Source organism: Elephas maximus, chromosome 9, assembly GCF_024166365.1.
Source record: "Elephas maximus indicus isolate mEleMax1 chromosome 9, mEleMax1 primary haplotype, whole genome shotgun sequence".
Classification (NCBI taxonomy): domain Eukaryota; kingdom Metazoa; phylum Chordata; class Mammalia; order Proboscidea; family Elephantidae; genus Elephas; species Elephas maximus.
Genome location: NC_064827.1, coordinates 71,561,580 through 71,574,377, shown reverse-complemented (window position 1 = coordinate 71,574,377; position 12,798 = coordinate 71,561,580). Strand labels below are relative to the sequence as shown.

General features: G+C 47.2%; 1 protein-coding gene across 3 annotated transcripts in view; it reads left to right on the top strand.

Annotated features, from left to right (window-relative positions):
* The window catches only part of GGTA1 (glycoprotein alpha-galactosyltransferase 1 (inactive)), a 234,474-nt gene that overhangs the window by 145,816 nt on the left and 75,860 nt on the right, over positions 1-12,798 (top strand). For 2 of the 3 annotated variants that reach the window (XM_049897251.1, XM_049897247.1), the window contains exon 1: positions 3,249-3,337. The exons of the other annotated variant lie outside the window; for it this stretch is intronic. The gene's annotated coding sequence lies outside the window, so the exon portion shown is untranslated. Of the gene's footprint in view, positions 1-3,248; positions 3,338-12,798 lie in introns of those variants that run through there. 3 annotated transcript variants of the gene reach the window in all.

The following is a 12,798-nucleotide window of genomic DNA, read 5'->3' as shown; positions in this document are numbered from 1 at the left end:
CTGTTACTTTTATTTGCAGATTTGGGGGCCTCTCTGTTCTCTGTCTTACTAGCACCCTGTATTTCTCCTTCAGAGCCCTGATCCCAATTGGGTGAGTATTGGTTTAGTGCCTACCTCCTACTAGACTGCAAATTCCTTCAGGGCAATGATGTTTTGTTTGTTTGCCTTGGTGTCCTCAGCATATAGAATAGGGGCTAACACAGTAGGGTACCAGTATTTGTTGAAAGAATGAAGCAAGGACAGGGAGGAAGGTCCTCTGGGTTTGTGTCACTTTGGCCATATCTAGAGAGATTGCGGACCAAGCTACCCCATACCTCTGCTTCCTCTCTCCTAGAAAATAGGGACTTGATTAGCACTTGTCTGACAGGGTGGCTTGAGGAATAAATGAGTTAACGTTTGTGTAAAGCACTTGGAGCACATTGCCTGGCAAGTGGTAAGAACTACCAAAGTGTTTGCCTGACCAGCCCTTCCCCTGCTTGACTATTCAGCCTCACATTCCTGCAATGTTCCACAGGCCCCAAAGCCCTCTGGGTTTTGGGACAAGGTTATCTCATTTTATCTTCCTCCTTCCAAGAGCTGGTTGTTTTATCCTTATTTTGCATACAAAGCAAATGAGACTCAGAGGAGAACAGTGACTCAAGCAGTGCCTTAGCCTAAAACTCCCAACCCCAGGCTCTATGTAAACTTCAAGTTGTTTTCCAGCTCAATAGTGAGCCAGGGTTTCTAACCAGTTCATTCTGGTGGGAGCCCCTGCTGATAATTTGCATTTCCACAATTTCCCATAAACCCTTTGCTCTCTAGTCAATTCTGACTCATAACAACCCAATAGGACAGGTAGAACTGTCCAATATGGAGCAAATGGTGATTTCAAACTACTGACCTTTTGATTAGCAGCAAGAGTGCTTAAACACTGCGCCACCAGGTGGTGCTAATGCTGCTGATTAGGGATCAGCTCTGAGAACTGCTAGTTAAGCAGTGGTTCTCAAAGTTGACTGTACATAAGAATCACCAGGAAATCTTGTTAAACTGTGGATTCAGATTCAGTGTATCAGGATGGAGCTGGGACAAACCGGTTTGAAGCCCTGCATTCAGCTAGTAGAATTACCAGTTAGACCTTGTGAACTACATTGGGGAAAAAAAAATCTTCCAGACCCACAGTGTTGACTTAAATTATTTTTATTTTAATCCCAGGTATAACCTAAATTAGACAGGAACTCCTTATACGCATAAGGCTATAAGCCAACTATAAAACCAAAACAAATTTTCAAAGTAAATACAAACACAACCACAAAACCCACAAAATTCAAGTGAACAACATTAAATTAATGTGACTGATGATGTGTTACCGAAACCAAACCTTTGGCATTAGGGTTAACGGTAGCAGAGTAATGGTTTTGCATGTTTTATGTTTCCTGTCATCTTTTGATTTTGATCATGTTGGGCCATCATTTCAGTCATACTCACTGTCATTATTTTTCTTACAAAAAAAAAAAAAAAGCTTGTATATAATCCAGTTGGATGGGCAAGGCAATTTAAACAATGCATTCTTAAATGCAATAATGAAAAGGGGCCAATCTACTTAGCAGTGCTCATTGTTTACTTACTGTGTTGCTATTGTTGCTGCTAGGTGCCTTCAAGTCAGTTCCAACTCATAGCCACCCTAGGTACAACAGAACAAAACACTGCCCCATCCTGCGCCATCCTCACAATACTTGCTATGTTTGAGACCATTGTTGCCGCCATTGGGTCTTCCTCTTTTTCCACTGATCCTCTACTTTACCAAGCATGCTTTCTGCTCTCGGGGCTGGTCCCTCCTGTTAGCATGTCCAAAGTATGTAAGACGAAGTCTCTTCATTCTCACTAATAATAAACTTTCGCAAGTGTGTCCACCAAAGACAATAATGATGTAATTTATCCTCCAGCAAAGGGCGCATTGTACTGGCCACGGTGGAGCTGTCATTCCTGCGCCCTGTGTGGGGCTGACACTCCACTCTCTCACCACTTTAGTTAACTGGACCCACAAGGGAACCTTATTCTCCCAAGCCCTGTGAGGTCACCTGCTTGTAGCCTTTTCCCCCCTTAAGCATTAGATCAGACCTCTGTTCTGTTCTCATTAGTATGGAAGGATTAAAACTGTACATTATGCTCATGCTGTGTGCCATTTTCATGATGTCAAATGACAGTTCCAATTTATTAAATTATGGAGCAAATTTCATTTCAATGGCAAATGATCCCCGACAAAAGGAAGTTTTGACTTTTCCACTGGTAAAATAAAAAAAAAAAAAAAAAATAGATCACGACAAACCCAAGAGTGGGCGTGAGGTGACTTGTCGCTTCCAGAGCGGGACAAGCTAACTGAGGGCAAGCAGCTAGAGGCGGCTACATAACCCCGTAGAGCGAATCGCAGTCAGACGGGGCACAGAAGAGTAAACTCTGAAAGAGAATTTTCTTTTTATGCTCCCTTCGAAATTAACTCTAGTAGAGAACCCCCAGGGAGTGTGTATAGAGCCCCGTTTGAAAAACTCTGGGTTAAAAGATCACTAAGTTTGTGAACAAACACGAGCAAGAACGGCGCTAGTTGCTCAATGACCAGCCCCTGCTTCAGCCGGGCTGGGCAACAGTGGCTCTGGCCCGCGGGCCTGTAGCTGTTGTATCTACGCTCTTCCTTCCCCAGGAAACAAATGGTGGCTCCGACCTCCCAGGTTCTTGCTTCCCCAGTGTTTGGCGGTGCGCCAGGGCACCCAGGCCCCTCCCTGCAGTACAGAGTGACAGACCCCCCCCCCAAGCCTCTGGCGCCCCCCACCCCACTCCGCCACGTGCAGGCCCCAGAAAGCAGGGGAGGCCCAGTAACCCTCACCCGGGGTTTTCTTTTCTTTTTTGCTGGTTTCAGGATTTTTTCTGCTTGAGTGAAAATGAAGCAAACACCGCCCCGCCCACCCACCACCACTTACACACACACACACACACACACACACGCACTCACACTCACGCACTCGCACGGCCGGCCTCCCAGCTGTCTGTCTCCGGGGCGGGGACCGGCTTGGCACAAACAGCCGCGCTCTGGGCAGAGCGGGGAGCACGCCGCGGGGGTCTAGAGCTCGCTGGCTCCCTCGCGCCCCTGCCACTGCCCGCTGCCCCGGGAGAGGCCCCAGACAGTCGGCTAGCGGGAGGGCGGGCGGCACACACCGCCCCGGCACGCCCGACCCGGGCTCCGGCGGAGGCAGCGCGGGCGACTGCTCCGGCTGCGGAGGGCGCCGCCGGGGCGGGAAAGACAGGCGCGGTCCAGCTCCGAGCGCCGCTGTGAGCCGGTCCTCCGCGCCCAGCTTCTGCGGATCAGGTGGGTCCTGCGGGGCGCCGCCCGAGGCCCCAGAGCGGAGAGCGGAGCGACTGGGAGGCGGGCTCTGGGCCGCCGAGCTTGGGGCTCTGGGCTTGAGATGGAGTGGATGGAAGGCGAAGCGTGTGCCAGTGTTCCGGCCCTGCCCAGTTTCTGACCCGGCCTCTGTTCCTGCTTTTGTTCATGTCCCTACCTCTGTGTCCAAGTCTGACCCAGTCTCTGTCCCCAACCCTGTCCCTGTCGCTGCCTCTGTCCAGCTTTCTAGACCCCAGCCTAAGGGTCCGTGAGGGGTTGGGGGAAGAAGAGTGGCGTCTTGGGGCACAGGGTGGGACCGAAGGAGATGGGAAAGGGGTGCCTCTGGGAAAGGGGAGCCTGGGAGGAGCGCATGAACTCCTGATACCAGGGGTATTTAGAGGGAGAGGTCCAAGAGATTGGAGAGCTGGGGACCAAGCCAAAAACCTAGCCTGGAGAATCTTTCAAGCATTGTAACTTTGGCAGTAAAAGTCTCTGCTGCCTTGGGGTAATGCAAGGCGAAAGGGTCCCCTCAACTCTTCAAACTGCCTAGTTTCCACTGCAAAGGGACACCAACCCGCATTTGAAAATGGCAGAAAAACAGCTGAACAGAATGATTGCACAAACTCTTGAAAGATGTCCAAGAAATAGTCAAGTGGGAAAAAATGTCAGCGTGCAAGCAGATAAAGCAGAGGGACTTCAGATTCTCCAATGTTCCTGCTGGTGGCTTGAGGGAGGAGGAAGGTGGGGAGGATGTCAGTGCCTCTCCTCACCCCAGGAAGGAACCTAGACCCAGGCAGCTGCTTTTGTGGCTTTGCTTGTCTTCTACTCTCCTTCTGCCTCCTAAACAGGCCTCGGGGCCTCCTTCATTTTACCTGAATAGGTGTGTCCTATTTTTATAGGTTTTTTTTAGGTGTGTCTCAGTAGGCAGGAGTTGCAGGATGGAGCCCTGACTTTGCAGCTTCCCAGCTAGGAGGCGCTTTACCAGGGGGAACCTCAGTTTCCTCAACTGTGGAATGTGGATACTGCTGACCACTTCCCTTCTTGCTTTGAGTAGGGAAATATGTCAACAACAACAACAAAAACCAAACCAAAACAAAGAGCCCACTGCTGGTGGAGTGGGTTCTGACTCATAGCCACTCTATAGATCAGAACAGAACTGCCCCATAGGGTTTCCAAGGTTTTACTGAAGCAGACTGCTGCATCTTTCTCCTGCACAGCAGCTGGTGGGTTCAAACTGCTGAACTTTTTTTTAGCTAAGGGCATTAACCACTGCGACCCCAGCGTTCCTAGAATATGCAAAGTGTCTTCCAAAAGGGGAGTAAGGGATATGGTTACTATGTTGCACATCTATGCTTCTTTGGCTACAATAAGTACTTTCTACCTTGATCAGAAAAAAGAAAAAAAAAAAAATTTTTTTTTTTCCACCTTGATCAGAGTTATTTCTGAGTGTACCTTGCTTTCCCTACCAGATGGGAGTTATCGCTGTTACAAGTATCAGTACGGAATGACTGGCAAAGTTGAAAGAGACCCTAGGAGATTGCAAACTGTGCCCTGGGAAGCACAGGATCCTGGCCCAACGGACACCATGGTGGGGGAGAGGAGCCTAAGGGATAAAAAAAAAAAAAAAAAGGGATAGAGCTCTCCTTTCCCTACTTCAGTTTTGTTCTGCCTTTATCTGACGTTTTTGAAACCAAATTCCTTGGATCCAGTCTGATCTGGTCATTTTTGATGGGGAAATTGAGGTAGAGAGGTGTGCAAAGTGATGTGGACAAGATCCCCCATGAACCTTGGTCTCTTAAGTCATAGGGCAGGAGTGGCCTTTGCGTGGTCATGGTGGCTCAGAGCAGCCATTTCTCCAGCTGTTGGCCTAGTTCACCTGCACCATAATCCCAGAGTCCTAGGGCCAGCTCCTTACCCTTCTGAGAGAGGAAGCCTATGAGTCTCATCCTTTGAGCATTTCCAGGCCTTTAGTGGGACCTTTGCATGAAAGCTGGTTGCATAGCGTGAAGTCAAAAAGAACTAGGTTGCCCAGGATCTAGCTCGTATTCTCACACTGCCCCTTCCTCAGCCGGCCCAACACAGAGAACGGTGCCTTTACCCTGCATCCATGCAGTCTTTCTGCTGGTTTCCTGTAAATGTTGAAAATGATAGTGGATCCTATTTCTGACTTTTAGCATCCAAGTGACCTCAAATAGGAAGCTAGTGATGGTGGTAACCCTTCCCTAATGGGGTTTTGTTCCAATTTCATTGAATTCCTAGACCTTATGGTGGAAGATGACACCCACCATAATGATGGGCTTTGTGTTGGGCTTTTTTCTAATTCTTACGACCACTGGGTAGGGAAGTATCACTTGCCCATTTTATCGCTGAGGAAATGAAGGTTCAGAGAGGTCAAGTAGCTTTCTCATGTACGCTCAGCTATTAAATGGCAGCTAGACTCGATGGCACTAGGTTTTTGGGTTAGGTTAGCATTTGTCTGACTCTAAAGCCTGTTCTTTTTGCATTACATCACTCTTGTGATGGCTAGAAAATGGCCAGTGGACAGATATCATCAAGTCTGGGGTGGGAGAGGGGGAGAGAATGGTAGGAAAGTGGGCAGCATTAAGTGGGAGGACTGGGCCCTCCAGGTTACATAGTCCAAGCAACATAGGTATGCTCGTTGTATATTTTATTTGCAATGACGTGTTTTCTGCAGTGTAACTTCTCTTTATTTTAGTGTTTATCTTATAGACAATTTAAAACTTAAATTTTGTTTTTTCTAATTTTAAGTTAAAGTGTAATTTATATACAATAACATCTACAAATCTTAAACGTTCAGCTCAGTGAGTTTTGACAGTTGTTTACCTCCATGTAACCATCATCCAAAATGAGATATAAAATATTTCTACCGGCCTAGAAAGTTCCCATTTCCAGTTAATTTTTCTTCTGCCCTTCCTGGCCACCATTTTCTAATTTTATCACAATTGATTAATTTTGCCTGTTCTTGGACTTCACGTAAATGGAATGATCTGTATGTACTCGTTCATGTCTGGCTTCTTTCACCCATGGTAATGTTTTTGAGATTCATCTATGTTGTATGCACCAGTAGTTTGTTCCTTTTTATTGCTGAGTAGTATTCCATGGTATGGATATATCACAATTTATATATTCTCCTATTGAAGGGCATTTGAGTTATTTCTAGTTTTGGGCTCTTATGTTTATAACAGCTGTGAATATTCCGTACAGTCCTTTGTGAACGTTTGTTTTCAGCTCATAGTGAAATTTCTGGGTCATAGGGTGTACCATTTGACTCTCCCACAGCAATGGAAGAGAGTGCTGATCGTTCCACATCCATGACAATATTTGGTGTTGTCATTCTTTTTGAATTTAGCCATATTTAGTGACTGGGTACTGGTACCTTATAGTGAGTTCTACCTCCTATTTTTATGATTGAATTTTAAGAGTTGTTGGAGAAGGCAACATGAACAGGGGGCAGGATATGAAATAAGATGGTGGTATAGTGGACACTTATGGGTCATGACTTGGGAGGCAAGAAACCAAATGGTAGTTGGAATAGTGACTCAGGAATAAAGCTTTCTAGACTCAGGAAAGCTCTCTATGTTTCAAGTAGGATTTAAAGACCTAAAATTTGTACTCTGTAAGTTAGACAAGTCCATCCATGCTCATGACTTTAAATACTACCTCTATAGCAATCACCTTTACTTCCAGTTCAGATCTGTGTTTTGGGCTCTCAAGCCACATGCTTAACTGCCCATTGGGCATCTCTTCTTAAATGTCAAAGGCACTGCAAACTCAACCAGTCCAGAAGAGAATTCATTATCTCATGTTGGCTTTCTGTCATGGATCGCTGGGTAGATGATGGTGCCAGTAGCTGACAGAGAACATTAAAGGAGGAAATGTTTGACGGTGGGAGGGAGGATAATGAATTTAGTTCTGTGTCACATAGTACAGAGCAGAGGAAGATAAGGACTAGAAATTGCACTGCACAGTTAGGAAGCTACTGAAGCATACTTAGAGCATCTTGGTGGAGTGCAGAGCAGACAAGCTAGATTGCTGATAGGTAAGAGGTGAGAGGGGAAGAAATGGAGGCAGTGAGTATAGTCAACTCTTTGGAGTTTCAGAAGGTCAGGAGAGAGACTGAACTAGTTTTAGGGAGATGTGGTAAAGGACGGGGTATTAGGATGGAAAAGAGTAGTGAGGTATAGGTTCAGGGGAAGGACCCAGTTCAGGAGAGGGAAGGGGTAGTCGATGGAGCAAGGTTCCAGGAGGAGCAGGAGGGTTGTTTTGAAAGAAGGATGAATGTCTCTACCTCTGAGACTGGATGTGAGTGAATGAAGATGAAAAGGTTTGTCTACAGAGTTTTCTCTTGACTCCCTGCTGTTCACAACTCATCAGAGTATGTAAGGTTCTTCACAATCTGCTCTCTTTTCATCACACACACACATATATGGAGCCCTGTTGGCGCAGTGGTTAAGTGGTTGGCTGCTAACCAAAAGGTCAGCAGTTCAAGTCCATCAGCCTCTCCTTGGAAACCCTATGGGGCAGTTCTGTTCTGCCCTATAGGGTCATGATGAGCTGGAATCAACTCAATGGTAACAGGTTTGGTTTGGTTTTTGGTATATATATATGGCCCTGGTGGTGCAGTGGTTAAGAGCTTGGCTGCTAACCAAAATGTCAGCAGTTTGAATCTACCAGCCACTGTTTGGTAACCTTATTGGGCAGTTCTACTCTGTCCTGTAGGGTTGCTGTGAGTTGTAATCCACTCAACAACTTTTTTTTTTTTAACAGTATGTAATCGTTAGCTTTGACTGCAACCATGCTGCATAACAAACACTGCCACTCCTCAAATCTTGACTTATAACCACAAAGTCTATTTATTGATCACATTATTTGTCAGCTGCAGGGTAGTTATGGCTGCATGACATTGTGGCTTTGCTCCAGGTGCCTGCCAGACAAATTGGTCCCATGTCTTCTCATTCTGGAACTCAGACTGGCGGAGCTGCCTCTGTCCAGTACATGCTATTTTCGTGATGAGGACTAGCACAAGAAGGAGATGACATGATGCCTCTTATCACCTCCACTCTGAACTGGCACATGGTTACTTCTACCTAACATCGCATTGGTCAAAGCTATGTGTATGCCCAAGGTCAAAGTCAACATAAAAGGGAATAAATACTTGGAGCAATAATCCAATTACCATGTATATTAAAAAAAAAAAACCCTGATACAGATCCTCACCTATCCTTATCTCTTCAACCTAATTCTTATCACACAGCCTACACTTTGGTCCAGTTATTTCCCTTTCCTCAAACATGGAAATGCCTTTTTAAGTCTTCGTAGCATTGCACAATTCCATCTCAATTGGGTTTTTCTGTCTTTCCAAGAATCTCTATTGCCCTCAGGATAAAGTGCATATTTATTCCTTTACATGGCATCCAGGGTCCTACATAAGCTGCTCTCTGTACTCCTTGTCAGCTTCATCACCCCACCCCTCAGGACCTCTGCTCCAGCCTTAGGGAACTAGTGGAATTCCTGAATCTCTCTCCTGGTTTTATGCCTCCATGATGCTCCCTCTACTTGAGATACCTTCTCCACTTCCTCCTGAAATCCACCTGTAGACTCCTACTCAGACTCGTACTCATCCTTCGGAACCAAAAACCAAATCTGTTGCTGTCTAGTCCTTATCCTTAAAAAAAAAAAAAATCCTTCAAGGCCCAGTTTAATCATCTCCCTCTCTATGAAATCTCTCTCTTCATCCTGTTTCCTTTGAATTAGGCACCCTTCTCCTCCTGCTTCCTGCCCCCCAGCACCCTGGGCATCCTGTAGTATGTGGCCCCCTGTTATAGTCTATTGCGTGTCTTTGTTTTTTTCTTTGGTGGTGCCTGGAAGGCAGAGAGCACATTATGCACAGGACCTCACTGCTCTTCATTTGACACACTCTAGTGGTTAAATGTGGCCTCTGGAGTCTCACTGCCAGAGTTCAAATCCTTAGTGGCTGTCAGGCCTGGGGCAAGTCAAGTCACCTCCCTGTCTGGGTTAAAAGGTCCACTGACAGGAGCTTCACCTTGGCTTCTGAGAGAGGGAGGCCACTTGAGTTAGTTTGAGAAGTTGAAGAGTAAGTGACATAGATCTGGTCCATAGACTGAAGGCCAAGGGGTCACCATCTTGTATACTTAGCCCAGATTCTTTCTAAAAGGCCTTTCAGTTCTGAAAAGAGGAAGTGAAAACATAATGTCTAAATCTCCAGCCAAAGCACTGGCCTGCTGAGGAGAAAAAGACACAAAACAACAGCAAGCCCAGCTTAGAGACCACAAAATCAGTTGTGCGCAACCGGGACTGGCAGCTGGACTCCGGCAGCCATCATGCTAATTTTTATTGTCAAATACAGTCTCTCTCATAAAGGAAAGGCAGCAATCCAACATGTGCTTACTTTTGTGTGTACTGGGGGCTGGGCGCGTGTTTCCTGTGGTTCCATGTGGTTGGCAAACCCAAATGACAGGAAAAAGCATGAAGCTGCCACTTGTATAGGGACTGACTCGGCAAATGAGTAGTCCCAGACAGAGGCAGAGAGCCCAGAGGGAGCAAGGTGTAGGAAGCCAAAGGAAGGGTGGGTTTCCAGAAGTATGTTGAATGGCATAGAGAGTCTGGGTAGAGAGAATGGGGCCTGGAAGCTGGCCATGGGTTGAGAGCAAGACCCTGGGGGAAATGGAATAATACTTACACAATTATTATTGTTAGACTTCTCAACGTTGAGGACAGAGATCACCTACCCACGTTACGTGGTTGTCACAAAAGCCCTGTGAGTTTTTTCTCCCTGTTTTACACGTGGGGGAAACAGGCTGAGGCTTAATGACTTGGTCAGAGTCTCTCAAGAATTAAGTGGCAGAACTGGGGCATAAAAACCCTGGTCCTGACTCCAAATATAGTGTGGCTTAGAGACTCTCGGAAAGGGTCATACAGGTGGTTCAGAAGGTGAGAGCTGCTGGAAGCAGTTGTGCTGACCTTCATTGGGACCCAGTGCAGGAGATGGCTCCTGCCTGGTGCTGTTCAGACCAAAATCAGCCAGAGACAGTGAAAAGCAGTAGTTTGGAAGGCGGGGACAGAAAGGCCAGGTCTTGTGATCCATCCTGAATAAGAGATAAGAGCTTTAAAGATGTTATAGCTTCAGGGGCCTCGCTATAAACACCTTGGACTTTACACTCCTTAGGGAGGAGACACTTAGGGAGGAGACACTGAACAGAGCTCTGGGCTGAAAGTAAGGCGGTTTGGTCCCAACTTCTGCAGATTAGATAGGTCCTGTAGGGTGCCACCTGAGGAGTGGGGTGACTGGGAGCCGGGCTCTGGGTGGCCAGGCTCAGGGCTCCAGGCTTGGGATGGTGTGGATGGAGGGAGAAGAGGATGCCAGGGTTCTGGCCCTGCCCTGTTTCTGACCCTGCCTCTGTCCTTGCTTTTGTTCTTGTTGCTACCTCTGTGTCCAAGTCTGACTCAGTCTCTGTCCCCATCTCTGTCCCTGTTGCTGCCTCTGTCCAGCCTTCCAGACCTCGGCCTAAGGGGCTGCAGGCAGAGGTCTCCCACATAATCTGTGGAGGCTTGGGGGAGAAAAGAGGGAAGTCTGAAGCCACAGGGTGGAATTGACCAAGGAGATCTCTCACAAGGAGTAAGGAGTCAGCCCCATCTGTTGGGCAGGACGGAGTAATGGCTCTTGCCCAGGACAAGATGGGAAAGGTGTGCCTCTGGGAAAGGGGAGCCTGGGAGGAATGCATGAACTCCTGATACTGGGGGGTATTTAGAGGGAGAGGTCCGAGAGGCTGGAGAGCTAAGGACCAAGCCAAAAACCTAGCCTGGGGAAACTTTCAAGCATTGTAACTTTGGCAGAAAAAGTCTCTGCTGCTTTGGAGTAATGTGAGGTGAAAGGGTCCCTTCAACTCTTCAAACTGCCTCGATTCCGCTCAAAAGGAACACCAACCTGCGTTTGAAAATGGCAGAAAAGCAGCTGAACAGAATGATTGCACAAACTCTTGAAAGACATCCAAGAAACAGTCAAGTGGGAAAAAATGTCAGTGTGCAAGCAGATAAAGCAGAGGGACTTCAGATTCCCCACTGTTCCTGCTGGTGGCTTGTGGGAGGAGGACAGTGGGGAGGGTGTCAGTGTCCCTCCTTGCCCTAGGAAGGAATCTAGACCCAGGCAGCTGTTTTTGTGGCTTTGCTTGTCTTGTACTCTCCTTCTGCCTCCTGGACAGGCCTGGGGCCTCCTTCATTTTACCTGAATAGGTGTGTCTCAGTAGGCAGGAGTTGCAGGATGGAGCCCTGGCTTTGTAGCTTCCCAGCTAGGAGGCACTTGCCCAGGGGGAGTTTAAGTTTCCTCAGCTGTGGAATGTGGATACTGCGGAGACTTCCCTCCATGCTTTGAGTAGGGAAATGCAAAGTGCTTTCCAAAAGGGGAGTAGGAGATAGGGTTACTGTGTTGCACATCTGTGCTTCTTTGGCTATAGTGAGGATTTTCTACCTTGATCAGTTATTTCTGAGTGTACCTTGCTTTTCCTACCAGATGGGGGCAAGGTGCGGATGGAAGTTATCTCTGTTACGAGTTTTGGTGCTGAATGACTGAAAAAAGCAGAGTTGAAAGAGACCCTAAGAGATTGCAAACTGTGTCCTGGGAAGCACAGGATCCTGGCCCAACGGACACCATGATGGGGGAGAGGAGCCTAAGGGACAGAGCTCTCCTTACCCTACTTCAGTTTTGCTCTGCCTTTATCTGACGTTTTTGAAACCAAATTCCTTGGATCCAGTCTGATCTGGTCATTTTTGATGGGGAAATTGAGGTAGAGAGGTGTGCAAAGTGACGTGGACAAGATCCCCCATGAACCTTGGTCTCTTAAGTCATAGGGCAGGAGTGGCCTTTGCGTGGTCATGGTGGCTCAGAGCAGCCATTTCTCCAGCTGTTGGCCTAGTTCACCTGCACCATAATCCCAGAGTCCTAGGGCCAGCTCCTTACCCTTCTGAGAGAGGAAGCCTATGAGTCTCATCCTTTGAGCATTTCCAGGCCTTTAGTGGGACCTTTGCATGAAAGCTGGTTGCATAGCGTGAAGTCAAAAAGAACTAGGTTGCCCAGGATCTAGCTCGTATTCTCACACTGCCCCTTCCTCAGCCGGCCCAACACAGAGAACGGTGCCTTTACCCTGCATCCATGCAGTCTTTCTGCTGGTTTCCTGTAAATGTTGAAAATGATAGTGGATCCTATTTCTGACTTTTAGCATCCAAGTGACCTCAAATAGGAAGCTAGTGATGGTGGTAACCCTTCCCTAATGGGGTTTTGTTCCAATTTCATTGAATTCGTAGACCTTATGGTGGAAGATGACACCCACCATAATGATGGGCTTTGTGTTGGGCTTTTTTCTAATTCTTACGACCACTGGGTAGGGAAGTATCACTTGCCCATTTTATCGCTG